This window comes from Oxyura jamaicensis, chromosome 2 (assembly GCF_011077185.1).
Source record: "Oxyura jamaicensis isolate SHBP4307 breed ruddy duck chromosome 2, BPBGC_Ojam_1.0, whole genome shotgun sequence".
NCBI lineage: Eukaryota > Metazoa > Chordata > Aves > Anseriformes > Anatidae > Oxyura > Oxyura jamaicensis.
This window is the reverse complement of record NC_048894.1, coordinates 127,749,962-127,763,342: the sequence shown is the minus strand read 5'-3', so window position 1 is coordinate 127,763,342 and position 13,381 is coordinate 127,749,962. Positions and strand designations below refer to the sequence as shown.

The following is a 13,381-nucleotide window of genomic DNA, read 5'->3' as shown; positions in this document are numbered from 1 at the left end:
AACACATCTTGTCAAACCATCTGCTTTATGAGATTTAAAATGCTATTGATAAAGATGACATTATAAAAGACTTTTAATATATATTAGGCTTCATATTACATGCAGAGTAAGATGATAAAATAATCGAGAGTCAATATGCTATATGTTTTCAAAAGGTAGTTTTACTAAATATTGGTGCAACCTATGAAGGGTTGACATGAATTCTCTAACACTGGATCAAGACTGTATTAAAAAATATATGATCCATTTTAATATGCTACTTTTCAATCACATTTTGTGATTCAATCACATTTTAGTTCGACACTTCACTTAATTCAGTAAAGTCCCATGGCCCGCATTGTACCACATATCAGACTTGATTACAGTGTTTCTTCTGGATTTATAACATATGATACATGAATATCTGGAGAATTAAGCAGTTTTATCTGCCGTATGCCAGATATTTTTATGTCCAGTATTTAAAGACTTATGTGACTGCATTAAAGCAGACTAAAAAGTTACCATAGTTCAATGTAAAAATATTTCTAATTAATTCTTTATATAAGATAATATTGTTTTCAGAAAGATGAAACCTTCAGTGTACCTTCCAAGTTACTTAGCTTCAGAAAATAGGAACTGACTAATACAGAATCTTAATGGAACCAGTTGCTCCCAGTAGTAATTTGCCTCTATCAGGCAGAAAATCAATATTCATAAAGCAATTTGTGTTCTGATACATTGATAATCCTAGCTTCATCATGAGTAACTATTTCAATTGTTTGATTAGAATTTCATTGTGTATTTATCTTTACATTAAATCTTTCTATAATCCCAAATATATTTATTTTATTTTATTTTATTAAAGCACTTATTCAAGCAATTGATTAGAAACCTACTTCATTTTTTATATATATACCCTAATTATATTATATGTTACAAATGATGGAAATACAAAACATTTATCATAAAATTGAAGTAAAAAATTTCATCCAAAATTTGTGTAGCATTTCTTGAACTAATATTTCCAGAGAAGTTGTATACAATAAATCCTTGACAAATTACAACTCCCTTCTAAATATTTTTAACTGAATATTTATTATTTTTTCAATATAAGCACTTTGCCATCATACAGCCTACAGGCGACAACATATTTCTGTTCAATAAACTTTATTATACTGTGCATAAGTCTCAGTCAAGCTCCAAAATTTAAACACCACTGTAGTGAAATAATATAGTAGAGAACCCATCTTTTGGCACCCTTCCAGTAAAAACAAAGTGGAGAAAGAGTATTGTCATATTACTAATTCTTTTGGTTTTCTCACTTGCATATCTATTCACATTTTCTTATCCTTCTTCTAGGGGGAAATTAATAATAATAATAATAAAAAACCTTAACTATAAATAATAAAACAAATGGTAATGGTTAAGAAAGAAAGGGCTCTAGTACTCAGACTCAGGAAAGACATACATATATTATTTTAACCTGTCTTTCTCTTTCTCTCTGCCATTAATCATTTCCATCTAGCTCATTGTCTTTATATATTGGATATTGCTTAGAGCAATGACCAGTATTTAAGCTTGTAAAATATCTAGTATACTTATTACAAAAATAAACAAATAAAATAAATTTATGGCATATAATGAATTACTGTAAAAATGCTAACTTATCAGAACTTCTCACCTGAATTTGGATGTCTGCATTTAGATAACTGTGTATGACTTATACCTACATTTCCATTACCTCAAGTTGAGATCTGGTCATGCAGTCATCTAGAGAGATTTTCTGCTCATCTGAAAAAAATAATACTTGTTTGACTGTATGTTTATTCACAGAATCATAGAATCACAGAAGGGTTTGGGTTGGAAGGGACCTAGTTCCTATGCTCCCACCATGGGCAAGGACACTTCCCACTGTACCAGGTTGCTCAGGGCCTGGTCCAGCCTGGGCTTGAACACTTCCAGGGATGGGGCATCCACAGCTTCTCTGGGCAACCTGTTCCAGTGCCTCACCATGCTCAGAGCAAAGAATTTCTTCCTAATATCTAATTAAAATCTCCCCTCTTTTAGTTTAAAGACATTACCCCATCATCACTACATCCCTACACTCCCTGCAGGGTCCTTCTCCACTTTCTCGTAGGCTTCATTTAGCTACTGGAAGGTAATCAGCCCTTGATTCTACTCACAGAATTGATTAGCTGATGACAGTAATGGGAACTTAAACATTTCAAATAGTCCCATCCAGACTTGAGACACCTCAAGTTCGACAAAATGAATCCCACTCACAATACTGAGAAAAAGAAATAATGCTCTTTTATATTAATATTAGTAGATATTTTAAGCAATATTTCTCAAATTTGTCCTGAAAGTGAATTTTGCAGATTCTATTTAAATAACAATGGAAAAATCCTCTAAGAACATTCACTTATATTACTTCAAACACTAAGTTTCCATTTCACGTGTTGTACAAAGGGTATTACCTGAGTACTGGGGCATTTTATCAGTTTTTTCACTGCAGCACAGTCCAGCTATGAGACTGTTCTTTTAAGGGCTCCTCCTTTACATAGCAGTGTTTTTCCTGTGTCTGGCCCATCTCTTCTCCCAGTTTTGCTATGTGATTTTCATGGTTTTAAAAAATAAAAGTAGATTATATGATATAATTTAGATACTTTCATTCCTGCCAAATCTTTATTTCTTTTTCTAGAACTATCCTATTTAAAGAAACATTTTATTACATTAATTGCTCCGCTGATCTTAATCCTTTTCATCCTTGCTTATTAATTAAAGGGATGCAAATTATGAGCAATCAAGCCACATTATTTTTATAAAAACTGTGTCAAGTTAAAATTAAAAATAAATAAACAAAACACCAAAATGATATAAATATTCCATGTATTCTATAAATACATATGTAAGAGAAGGCAGGTGAGAGAACTAGTTCTCTTGAACTTTATTTGGCCTTATCAATAAAAATGATTTTAAACCAAAGCTCCAGATTGGGCAAACAAATTAGGCAAAATTTCAGTCCCTATATACAGAGACTTACTACACAATACCTGGCTCCTGTGAACACATTTCGTTATTTGTTCTTTTGATATGACTTCTTCACATATGTTTCTTGAAATGGTATCCATTTTTTATCTTGATACCAAAGACAAGACAATTTACAAGACAAGACAATGTAAATCTTTACATATAAAAATCCATACCCCATAATACATAAAAAATACAAACACATAAAAATCTAGTATTAAAAATAAATAAATGAATAATTGCACATGCTTTGAAAATGTAAAATCTCTTAATGTAAAATCTTAAAATTTGTTTTAAAGACATCGGGGTACATTAAAGGACTGTAGAAGAAGAAACTCAAAGACAAGTAATTCAGTTCTAACTTACTGGCCCTATAATTCTCAGGAGCTTATGTCCATAATTTAGAAATAATTCCCAACTAAATAAATCACCAAACCCCAACTGTTCTATCTGAGTCTGCTTAACTTCTATAGCTTCTATATCAAAACATTGTTTTGTCAGTTAAATATACAGGTAAAGACATGCCATAACTTCAGAATTTGGGCTGGATTGTGTAACGTTGCATGCTAACACAGCTAACTTCTGAATTTTCCCTGGCATACAGTGTTCTCATTTCAGATTTTTGTCAGCTGTTTTTCTGACAAAGATCACTTCAAAATATTTTCCAAAATTACTTCTCCCGAAATATGAAGGCTTACCAATTTCATAAGGTCAGCATCATATTTTTATTCTGCCCAAGGAAGAAAGAAAAAAATAAAAATAAAAAATAAAAACAAAAATAAATAAATAAATAAATAAATAATAATATTAATAATAATAAAAGCATAATTAGATAAAATATCACAATTCTTCTTCTGGAAGAGATATAGCCTTCCAGTTTCTTGGACTATTTTAATAATAAAGTGTCATACTCAAAGACCAGGCAGATACTCTATTCCTTTTCTTACAGTGAGAAAATAAGCTGATGGCTGCAGATAAACTTCTGTTAGGTGTACAAGTGAGTATTTTAATTGCTCTGTAAAGACTGATCAGTATATTTTATAATAAATTTGCTAAGATGTTATTTTCTTTCCTATATGTTTCAGCTCAGTGTTTGAAACTGTGGCTTTAAAACAAAGCTACAGAAAGCTATTTCCCTGCAACTAATTAATATCTGTTAAAAATATATATATCAAAAGGAACAGTTGTCTATTGTATAACTCAGGTGAGTTGTTCTAGGTCTCAGTAGGTCTCAATAGGTCTAAGTGTTGGAGTGTGTGTCATTTGTGCAAACTCAGGATTTCTTGACTACCTTACTGTATATCTTTATAAAACCTCACCTTCTCAGAATACTCAGATCTTCATCAGAGTACCTTATTCATAAGGTTCATGGGAATTCATATTCATAGGGTTCATGGGAATGAGAGAATAATTGTGGGATCTATCTGGGCATTTTTCAAGAAGTCGTTATCAAGAAAACAAGTTTTTCATTACTCACTTCATTACTCACTTGGCAACTGCCTGGTAATTACCTTTCCAAAGAATGCAGGATTTTTATTTTTATTTTTTATTTTTGTTAGGTATTAAAAAAAAATAAAAAATAAATAAAAAAAAGGCCATAGCAGAGTGTGATGATCATGTCTGAAAACATTCCTGGTGTCTGTTTCTATGCATACCTGAAACAGAAACTCTAAAAGCATGTTTCAGGGTTTGGCTGAGCCTTATTAGGATATTTTCTAGCCTGTAAGGAAATAGATAACTTATTCAAACAGACATACTGAAATACTGAATACTGAAAAAATACTCTGGGGAAAAAAAAAAAAAAAAAAAAAAATTCTGGAATAAGGGGGGGGGGGGAGGGGAGGGTTATTTCCAAATATAATAGAGTCAACATCTACATGACAAAATAAATTAAAATCATGTTATGAAGATAGCCTAGGTATCAGAAAGGGTATTGTCTATTTGCTTCAATACGCTACATTCCCTTTTCTGGAGTTAGCTTTACTAATTAGGCCATGACAGTACATCTTGTAGAACATAAGCAACCACAGTCACCACAGTCACAGTCACTGCATGACACTCACTCCAAAATATGGAAAAGATAGATCACTTCTGCTAAACACCTGATGTGGTCTGCCTTTTTGTATTTCTCTTTATGAAAAAAAAGTAATAGTAGCTGTAGATACTATGACAAATATTGTTTACACTGTGCAGTGATGTAATTCTCACACAAACAGAAAAAGTTGGCAGAAATCTTTATGTAGGACAGCAATAAACAAACTTGCATTCCATGAATGGCAAAATATAATTGGTTCAAATCTCAGTGAAGAAACAGCTGTCAAATGGTCATAAAACCCAGGCCAAATTTTAGAAGCAATAAAACAAGAAGATGAGAGAAAAACAACCAATGTCTGTTATATCAAGGAAACACCTTTGATAAAAGAAATAATTATGTTTGACTTTTTATATTTTTTTTTTCAGTAGAAGATATTAAAAAGGTGTGAAAGGTGAGCAGTCCATAACAAAAATGCTTCCAGTGACGGAGAATATGTGAGGAAGTTACTGTGGGTTGTGAGCAGCATTCCATCTCAGACCTTGGGCAGTAAATATAAATCCTTTATCATTTCTTATTGAGCCACTGCTATCAACAAACTTCAGTAAGTATACTTAAATTTAGCAACAGGCAAAGTGGAAGGACTTTAAACTCTTGGTTTTCATTATCTTTTTTTTTTTTTTTGGGGGGGGGTGGGAGGGGCATTGTATTTTTTGTATTTGGGGGGGGGTTGTTACTATATTTTCTATTTGTTATTGTTGTTTGTTTGCTTTATAGATAAATAGACATTTGGTTAAATTTAATACAACAAATCTGACAACCTTGCATAAGAAATTTTTGTGCCATAAGATCCACAGATTAAATTTTGCTTTGTAGCTGCAAAGAAAGAAGCAAAGTCATTCAGGAAAATTGGATTCAAAGAATATTCAACAATATATCTACCACAGAACATTCAATTCTCCTGAGAAGTCTATAATGACAAGGATGGACTTAGTATTGTCATGTCCTATGATAAAAGTTTCTACTTCAAACTCACTACCTGACTTGTAAGACTCATGGAACCATCTACCTAGAATTATTCTTCAAATCAAGATGTAAGAAAATAAGATGTAAGAACAGATACCTGGAAATTCTGAAAATAACTCTGGTGTTTTTTAAAAGCATTAAGGACTTAGAGTTTTTAAGGGCCTTGATGTAATCCCAGAGTTTGCCAGATTTTGAAAAAGAACACATATTGCCACTATGAGCTCTGATGACTAAAATATCCATCTGAAAGAAAAGTGCAAAAGAATTTAAATGAACTAACTTTAAAAAAAAAAAAAAAATCATAAAGAACCATGACATCCTCTAAAGCAGAACAACACATGCAAAATAAACCAGCGAAAAGCAAATAAAAGAAAGAAGCAGCTCTTGGTTTTAGAAGAATGGCTTTTACTGACAAAAATGACAGATAACAAGTCCTTTCCATATAAATTTCTGAGTAAAATATTGAAAGAATTCAAGAACAAGAACAGGACATTTTCCTTGATTCAAAATATATTTTAGATTTTTAGATGCTATCACAGACTGTGGTCCTTATAGACACATAAGCATACAATACAACTTTGAAAATTATAAGCAAGCAAACATTATATTTTATGTCAAGTTTAAGTTTCATACATTAGGGATTTTAGTTGTTATTTTCAAAATTTCAGTTCGTACCTATTAGCCAAAAAGCCTGTGCTTGCTCTCATCCATTTCAACAAGATGGTGTAGTCCATGTTGATCTATCTTCCTCTATTGGCAGGATGGTAATATCATTGTTTATCGTGTTGCCTATCCAAAAAAAAATTCCAACATAAGACACAGTTTTCAGTTGCTTAGAGCTTTGTCAAACTTAATTTGTTTATGTTGAAATTTGTCTTGCTGAGTTTTTTCTCCAGGCCAAATTATCTTGGAAAGTTTAAATGAAAATAATAGTTATTTCCACGAATGAGATTAACAAACCTATGTGTATGCATGTGTGTGTGTGTGTGTGTGTGAATACAGAGAGAGTGCTGCAGACCTTAAAGTTCAATATTCATTCTGTTCAAAAATCCTGATGTCTTGGAGATAGGTGCCTTGCTTTGTGTATTAATTATCCTGCATTTTTCCTGGCTTGGACATGAAAAAAAAATGGCTAAGAAAATTTTTCAGATAGATTTATATTGTTGCAGTATACCTTAGCCTGACTGGCACAAGGTGGCCAAAAATGACAACAATTACTTCCCTATTAGAGAATGAGTCTGCTTGCCAAATCACTGTCTCTTAAGGTCAGACAATACACTACACCAAGCAACAAATCCTTTTTCAGTTTGAAAAATATTCATAAGAAAGAAGTGAATCTATTTTTACTTTTAAGTCTGGGTACCTCCTGAAACCTGCTTGACTTGGGAGCAGGTTCTGATACTGATTTCTAGTTTTCTTGCAGAGTAGTCCTAGCAAAAGGCCATGATATAAACTGACCATGATGTAATCAGATCACGGAAAGCTTTTGAAAATGCTGTAGTGCTAGGTATAACACACACAAAAAAAAAACAAACAACTTTTTCATATAGCAAGAACTTAACATTCTACTCATGGTGTGTTTAATTGGAGGAGAGAAGATCACTCACTGCAAATACTTGTTAAAAAAAAATGATTAGAATAACAGATGGAGTGAAAGCAATATTGTAGATTACCATAGAAATGAGTGGTTCACAGAACCAGTAAGATAACACCCTGAAGTTATCAGCTACAGTGTATTTTCAGGAATGATATTACAGTGTGAAGTTTTACACTGTAAAATTTTCAGTCCTGGCTGTAGTCTGGGTGTTTTAAAATGAATCCAGTAGTGGAATTTTCATAATGCAATGTCTCTGTTTTTCTGTGCCTCTGCTCTGCTCTCCTCTCCATTTCAAGGAATCTATAATCATCTGAGGATAAAGGAAAAAATGTTAATGTAGAAAGAATACTTTATATTTACTTACACAAGTGATTGGCTCTGGAATTTTTTGTTCATACTAAGAAAAAAAGCAAAAGAGAACTTCAACTATTTGACTATTCGTTACACCCACAGAACCACAGGTTTAAAAGCTTTTCAGTATTTTTAAGGAAGTCATAGTTGATTTTTGTTGTTGTTGTTGTTTATTTATTTATTTAAATCTTTTAAATATGTGCTTCACTTCTTTGTCATCTGGTTCTGCCCCATGTTGGAATTACTCCCTGCTGTTAATTAGAGGTGACTATGGTTTGATTAATTTCAAACATGTGTTATATATTCACAATATGGAACACTGTATTATATATTTTTCTACTTAAAACATGCTTGAATGTAATGGAAATAAGCCAAACATTTTTTAATGACTCAGGACCTAATCTTATCACAATGAACAATATGGATATGATCAAAATAAGACATTCTAATCCATCTGAAGTGTTAAAAGTTCACAGAAATATGCACTAATCATGTACAGTATTTCTCAATATAATACAAACAGGATTTCAAATACATCAATGCATACCATCTGAGCATCATTGCTATGTGTAAATCTTAAGTACTCCATTTCTCTTTCCATTTCCACAAAATTTTGTCTCAGTCTGACAATTTGCCTTTCCTGGTCCCACATTGTTGGCATGTTTCCCATTTCAGCTTTTTGAAGAGATTACACACATTTTTCAGACCTAAGCAGCTAGCAGACAACAGCGACAAAAATATTTCCGTTCTATTTTATGTAGCTCTTGGTCTTGAAAGGTCTTTAAGAACTAGATAAAAAATGTAAGCATGTAAAAAAGATAATTTATTATGCCAGGATTATTCATCTGCTTAAATCAAATTTTTGATTTAATAATTATACAAGTGATATCAAGAAAGTTCCTTACATAAGGAAAGTTATGCATATGATTAAATGATTTTTGAGTTTAAAAACATCTTTAAACATCACTCCTAAAGAGAAAAGTTATGAATACTTTATATCACATTAATGTAAGTGCTTATGCACCTCCATGAAAATAAAAGTATTGTGAGTATTAACAAAAGTTCTATAAGACATCTGTAAGGCCATTCAAGACAGATTATTTTAAATAAGTTAAATCTAACAATTTTAATTTTTAAAAATGACTTATTTTTAATGTGCTGACTCTGATTTTTTGATGTTGAACTTTTTGTTATTATTATAATTATCATACAACCTCCAATAATAAATGGAATATAATTGTAATTAATTTTTCCTGCAGCTGTATACAAATCAATAAGTGTAAACATCCCAAAATAAAAGCTTGCTGTATGGCCCTTCAATTTCCTAATGAATGCAAATAATTTGACCTTTCTCTGACAATTATGAATATTATTTTTCAATTTGCCATTGAAATTGCTGTAATCAGCAATTCATATTGCAAATACGGAGCCAATACTAGTTGTAAATAACTATTCGTTACAGGAAGGGGTGTTATAGAGTTACAATAGAGAACTAATTTTATGCTTTTGGGTCTCAGTTCCTTAACATAGTTTGCTGAATAAGGCCTTCAAATAAAGCATGAACACTCTCTTTATTAAAAATAAAACAATCCCTGAAATACTGTAGTTTTAATCCTTTTGTTGTTGTTATTGTTTGAAATACAAATACCTTCAAACCTTGAGTTATTACTTTCTGAAATTAACACTTCCCTCCCCACCTTTCCTTTAAAGTGAATGTGAAATGAAAAGATTAAATTCAAAAACAAACAAAAAATAGGTTTCTGCATTAAAATGGGGCAAAATGTCCTTGAAAATGCAATATTTCACATGGAATTATATAATAAAACTGAGAATGAATACAACAGATATGAGACCATAAACTGCTACAGTACTACTACATCTAGTATTTCTTTCCCATAAATGTTTTTCAAACAGTGCTGCAAAAATTAATGTAGAAATGAAAACTATAGTGCTTTTTTAACATCTTTTTTTTTTTTTTTTTAAATTAATAAAAATAAATGAAAAACCTGTAAAGGCTTAGTAGGAATTCAAATTTGGACCATTTGAAATAGATTGTTCTGCTTTATATAGAGCATTGTAAACATCTGTGAAAATGTTATGTAGAACAAATTTGGAAGAAAACTCCTAAACAGGTTAATTGCAGGTGCATGTTGAACTCAGAAAAGTAACAGGATACAGAAAAAAGAAAGAAAGAGAGAAAGAGGGGAAGAGAGAAAGAGAGAATACAATTATCTGTTTTATCTTTTCTAGTCAGCAAAAAATCTTGAAATACATATGCCTGGAAAGTACTAACATCAACTGAATACGATTTATTTTAATTAATATATTAAAAGTTTTTTTTTTTTTTTTTTTTTTTTTTAAGACAGAAGTTATTGAATTCTTCTAAGTAATTTCAGTTATATTATTAGTTCTCTTTTTCTTATTTGCATGCTTTACAATAAGTAAATATCTGATTTAATAAGCTTTCAATGCTCATGGATAATAATAGATCTAATGTCATGTTTGTGTAATGTATGTGATATTTTAAAAGAATGGTCCTTTCTTGATGACATTTCCTCAAGATCTCTACTCTCATACTTGTAATTCTTTCATGTTCAGAATGAATCCCTGCTACATCTCACTCAATATTGATCTTCAAGGCATTTCTCCCAATCCTTTTCCCAGTGTGGTCACTGAACAGTATAAAGTTCAATAGGAAGATCAGCTGCTCATCCACTTTTTGCTAAAGCAATTTGTATTATGGATTTATTTTAGCAGTCTACAGTGGCAGTTGCTGTTTTTACTATTTAAATGCTTTGATTATCTGACCTTGCTTACTTTATCTTTTTAAGTGCTGTGCATGGGCTTTAAAGTTGATCAATAAATGGGGATTCCTCCACCACATTATGTTGAAATCAATCCTGATTCAGACTATTTGTATTTCACTCTTATGAGTCCATCTGTCTTTTTTAATTTTATATTCTCTTTTCTTAAATAATTTTGCCTGCCACTGCAAATGCTTACTGTCACGTAGATTTGTGTTGCCATCAGTTTAGCTTTTCCCAGTAGTAACTATTCTGCCTGGGAAGACACAAATGTATAGGATCATATTCTATACCAGGATGGTCATCTGATATATTATTGTTATTATTTCATTTATTTAATTATTTGTGTCAGAGGTACTCTGAAAGGCAATAAGCACAAATTTTCACTTCAGGTCTTAATTTTTGCAGTAATTTCTTTTTTTTCTTTTTTTTTTCTTTTTTTTTTTTTCATTTTTTAGCTATAACTTTATACTTCTATGTTTATGATTTTATATCTTCTGTATTTAAATCCAACTAAATAATGCAAGACAATTAAAATTGTTCAGATTTTCAGTTCTCTCTGAGATAACCAAAGTAATGGATCCACCTGGCCTTCAGTTATCCCTCAGTAAAACCTAGAATTCTCTGGTTAAATTTGAGAAATAAAACTAGTCCTGAATTTGTGCAGTCTAAATAATTGCACTTCCTGGGGAACACTTTGCTATATATAGAATCTTTTTTAAATTAATATAAGTAAACCTTTTAAATATTTCAAATTTGTTTAACCTCTTGCAAATTTTAAAGTTTAATTTTCTTAATTCATAATGAAATATTTTCTGATAACTGTAAAAGTCTTAACAATGATATTTCAAAATAGAAAAGAAATAGGAAACTAAACATTAAATCAAGCAATGAAGTTACCATGATATTCATGGATTCCTGAACACTTAGAGGATTATCTACCTAGAACATAAAAAACTTACTGAATTACTACCTTGATCTCATTTAAACATATCCACACACGTTTAGAAAAAGGAATACTATGTCACCCTTCTTTAAGTAAATCACATGCATCTTACCTACTTTTTACAAATTTTCTAGTTCTTCTTCTGACTGAGACTATTTCTGTTTCAACATTATTCCAGGTCCAGTAGGCATTAGGGCCTTGAGTAGCTCCTGTTCTCCCTCTGTCTTTGATGCTGTTTTCTTACCTTAAAGTTGTCCACATTTTTTTCTGAATTTTTAAGTGAAAATATGAATTATTCTATTCTGGTAAATGAGCTAAACCTTTTGTAATGGCTGGGAGCATTTCCACCTCAGTGGTAGTTCTATGAAGCTCACAGTGGGATGTCTCTGATGAGAGGGGGAGGATAAAGGGAAACATGACCACAAATATCTTAAATATTTGTATATTTAGAATACATTAGAAATTAAATTTTAGAAAAAAAATAATGGCATGACAGAGGTCTAAATCATATTAGCGTCAGTTGCAACACATGTGAATATTCAGCCTATTTTGTGAAAGCTATTATTAAACTTAGGTTACAAACATGACCCAAGTGAAAGTAACCATGTAAAGTAAGAAAAACAGACGGGGATTTTTACTAGTAATTGCGTATGTACATGAAAGAGTAATCTTTTAGGCATATAATTTAGAAAGAAAACCCATGCTGGGGAAAAAATAATAATAATAATAATGCAACAGTTACTTGCAAAATGGCATAATGCCACTTTTTTCTTTTCTGGAAATGAGTAACTTCAGAAATACAAAGTAACAATTTCTAAGATTTGCCTACTGAAACTTCAGTACATATACTTTTATATTTTAAATGATAAAAATTCAAATACTCCCCTTTTGGTATTCTTATAAGTAACTTTATAAATGCATGATGTCACTCCTAAAAGTGAATATTTTCTAACTCATAGTTCACTTCAGTTTTTCAGGGAACCATTTATTCTTTTTCTTTCAAAATTCCACTGACTCCTATAATCACATATATCATTATGGGACAAATTCCATTAAACACTTCTAGAAAATGGGGGTGTAAGGAGCAGGGGTTGCTTTTGCCATGATCTTAGCCACTTAGAAAATAAAAATGAAAAAACAGAGGTGGATAAAAATTACTAGAAGGAATTACACAATAGCATATAGTCTATTGTGGATGAAAGGTTCAACTTATGTAATACTTACTAACATAACTTCTGAAGATTTTTCATTTTATTGTGACAGCAGAGGGTAAATTCTGAAGAATTCATTGCACCAAGTATTATGCATTTCTGCAGAGCACAGCTTAAAAGAGACAAGTCCATACTGTTTCCCTCAGGTGGGTAAATGTTAAGAGAGAAGAATTCAAGTTTCATGATGCAGCAGCACAAAGCTGGGAAGTGAAAATTATGTTGCAGCAGAGTCTTGAAAATATGACTGTAAAAGTTAATCAATAAAATGTCTATTCCTGTCTATTCACTAGAGGCCCCAGCTGCATAGCTTCACACAATCGATACTACAAATTATTACGATTTCCAGGTTCCCACTGGACATTCTGAACAAATCTTTCAAGTGTAACAGGCTTATATTGGAGGTGG

The 13,381-nt window shown here is 31.4% G+C and overlaps 2 long non-coding RNA genes across 2 annotated transcripts in view; both read right to left on the bottom strand.

The window, feature by feature from the left end:
* Window positions 1-1,100: 1,100 nt before the first annotated feature.
* On the bottom strand, window positions 1,101-2,657 carry LOC118161824. The gene is made up of 3 exons (XR_004748184.1): window positions 2,457-2,657; window positions 2,107-2,109; window positions 1,101-1,334 (listed from the first exon to the last, which is right to left on the bottom strand). It is a non-coding gene; the product is annotated as an uncharacterized LOC118161824 (long non-coding RNA).
* Window positions 2,658-4,664: 2,007 nt separating this feature from the next.
* LOC118161823 overlaps window positions 4,665-13,381 on the bottom strand; it is an 11,776-nt gene continuing 3,059 nt past the window's right edge. Inside the window, exons 2-3 of the long non-coding RNA XR_004748183.1 lie at window positions 6,743-6,856; window positions 4,665-4,729 (exon numbers count right to left, since the gene is read on the bottom strand). This is a non-coding gene — a long non-coding RNA (uncharacterized LOC118161823). The remainder of the gene's footprint in view (window positions 4,730-6,742; window positions 6,857-13,381) is intronic.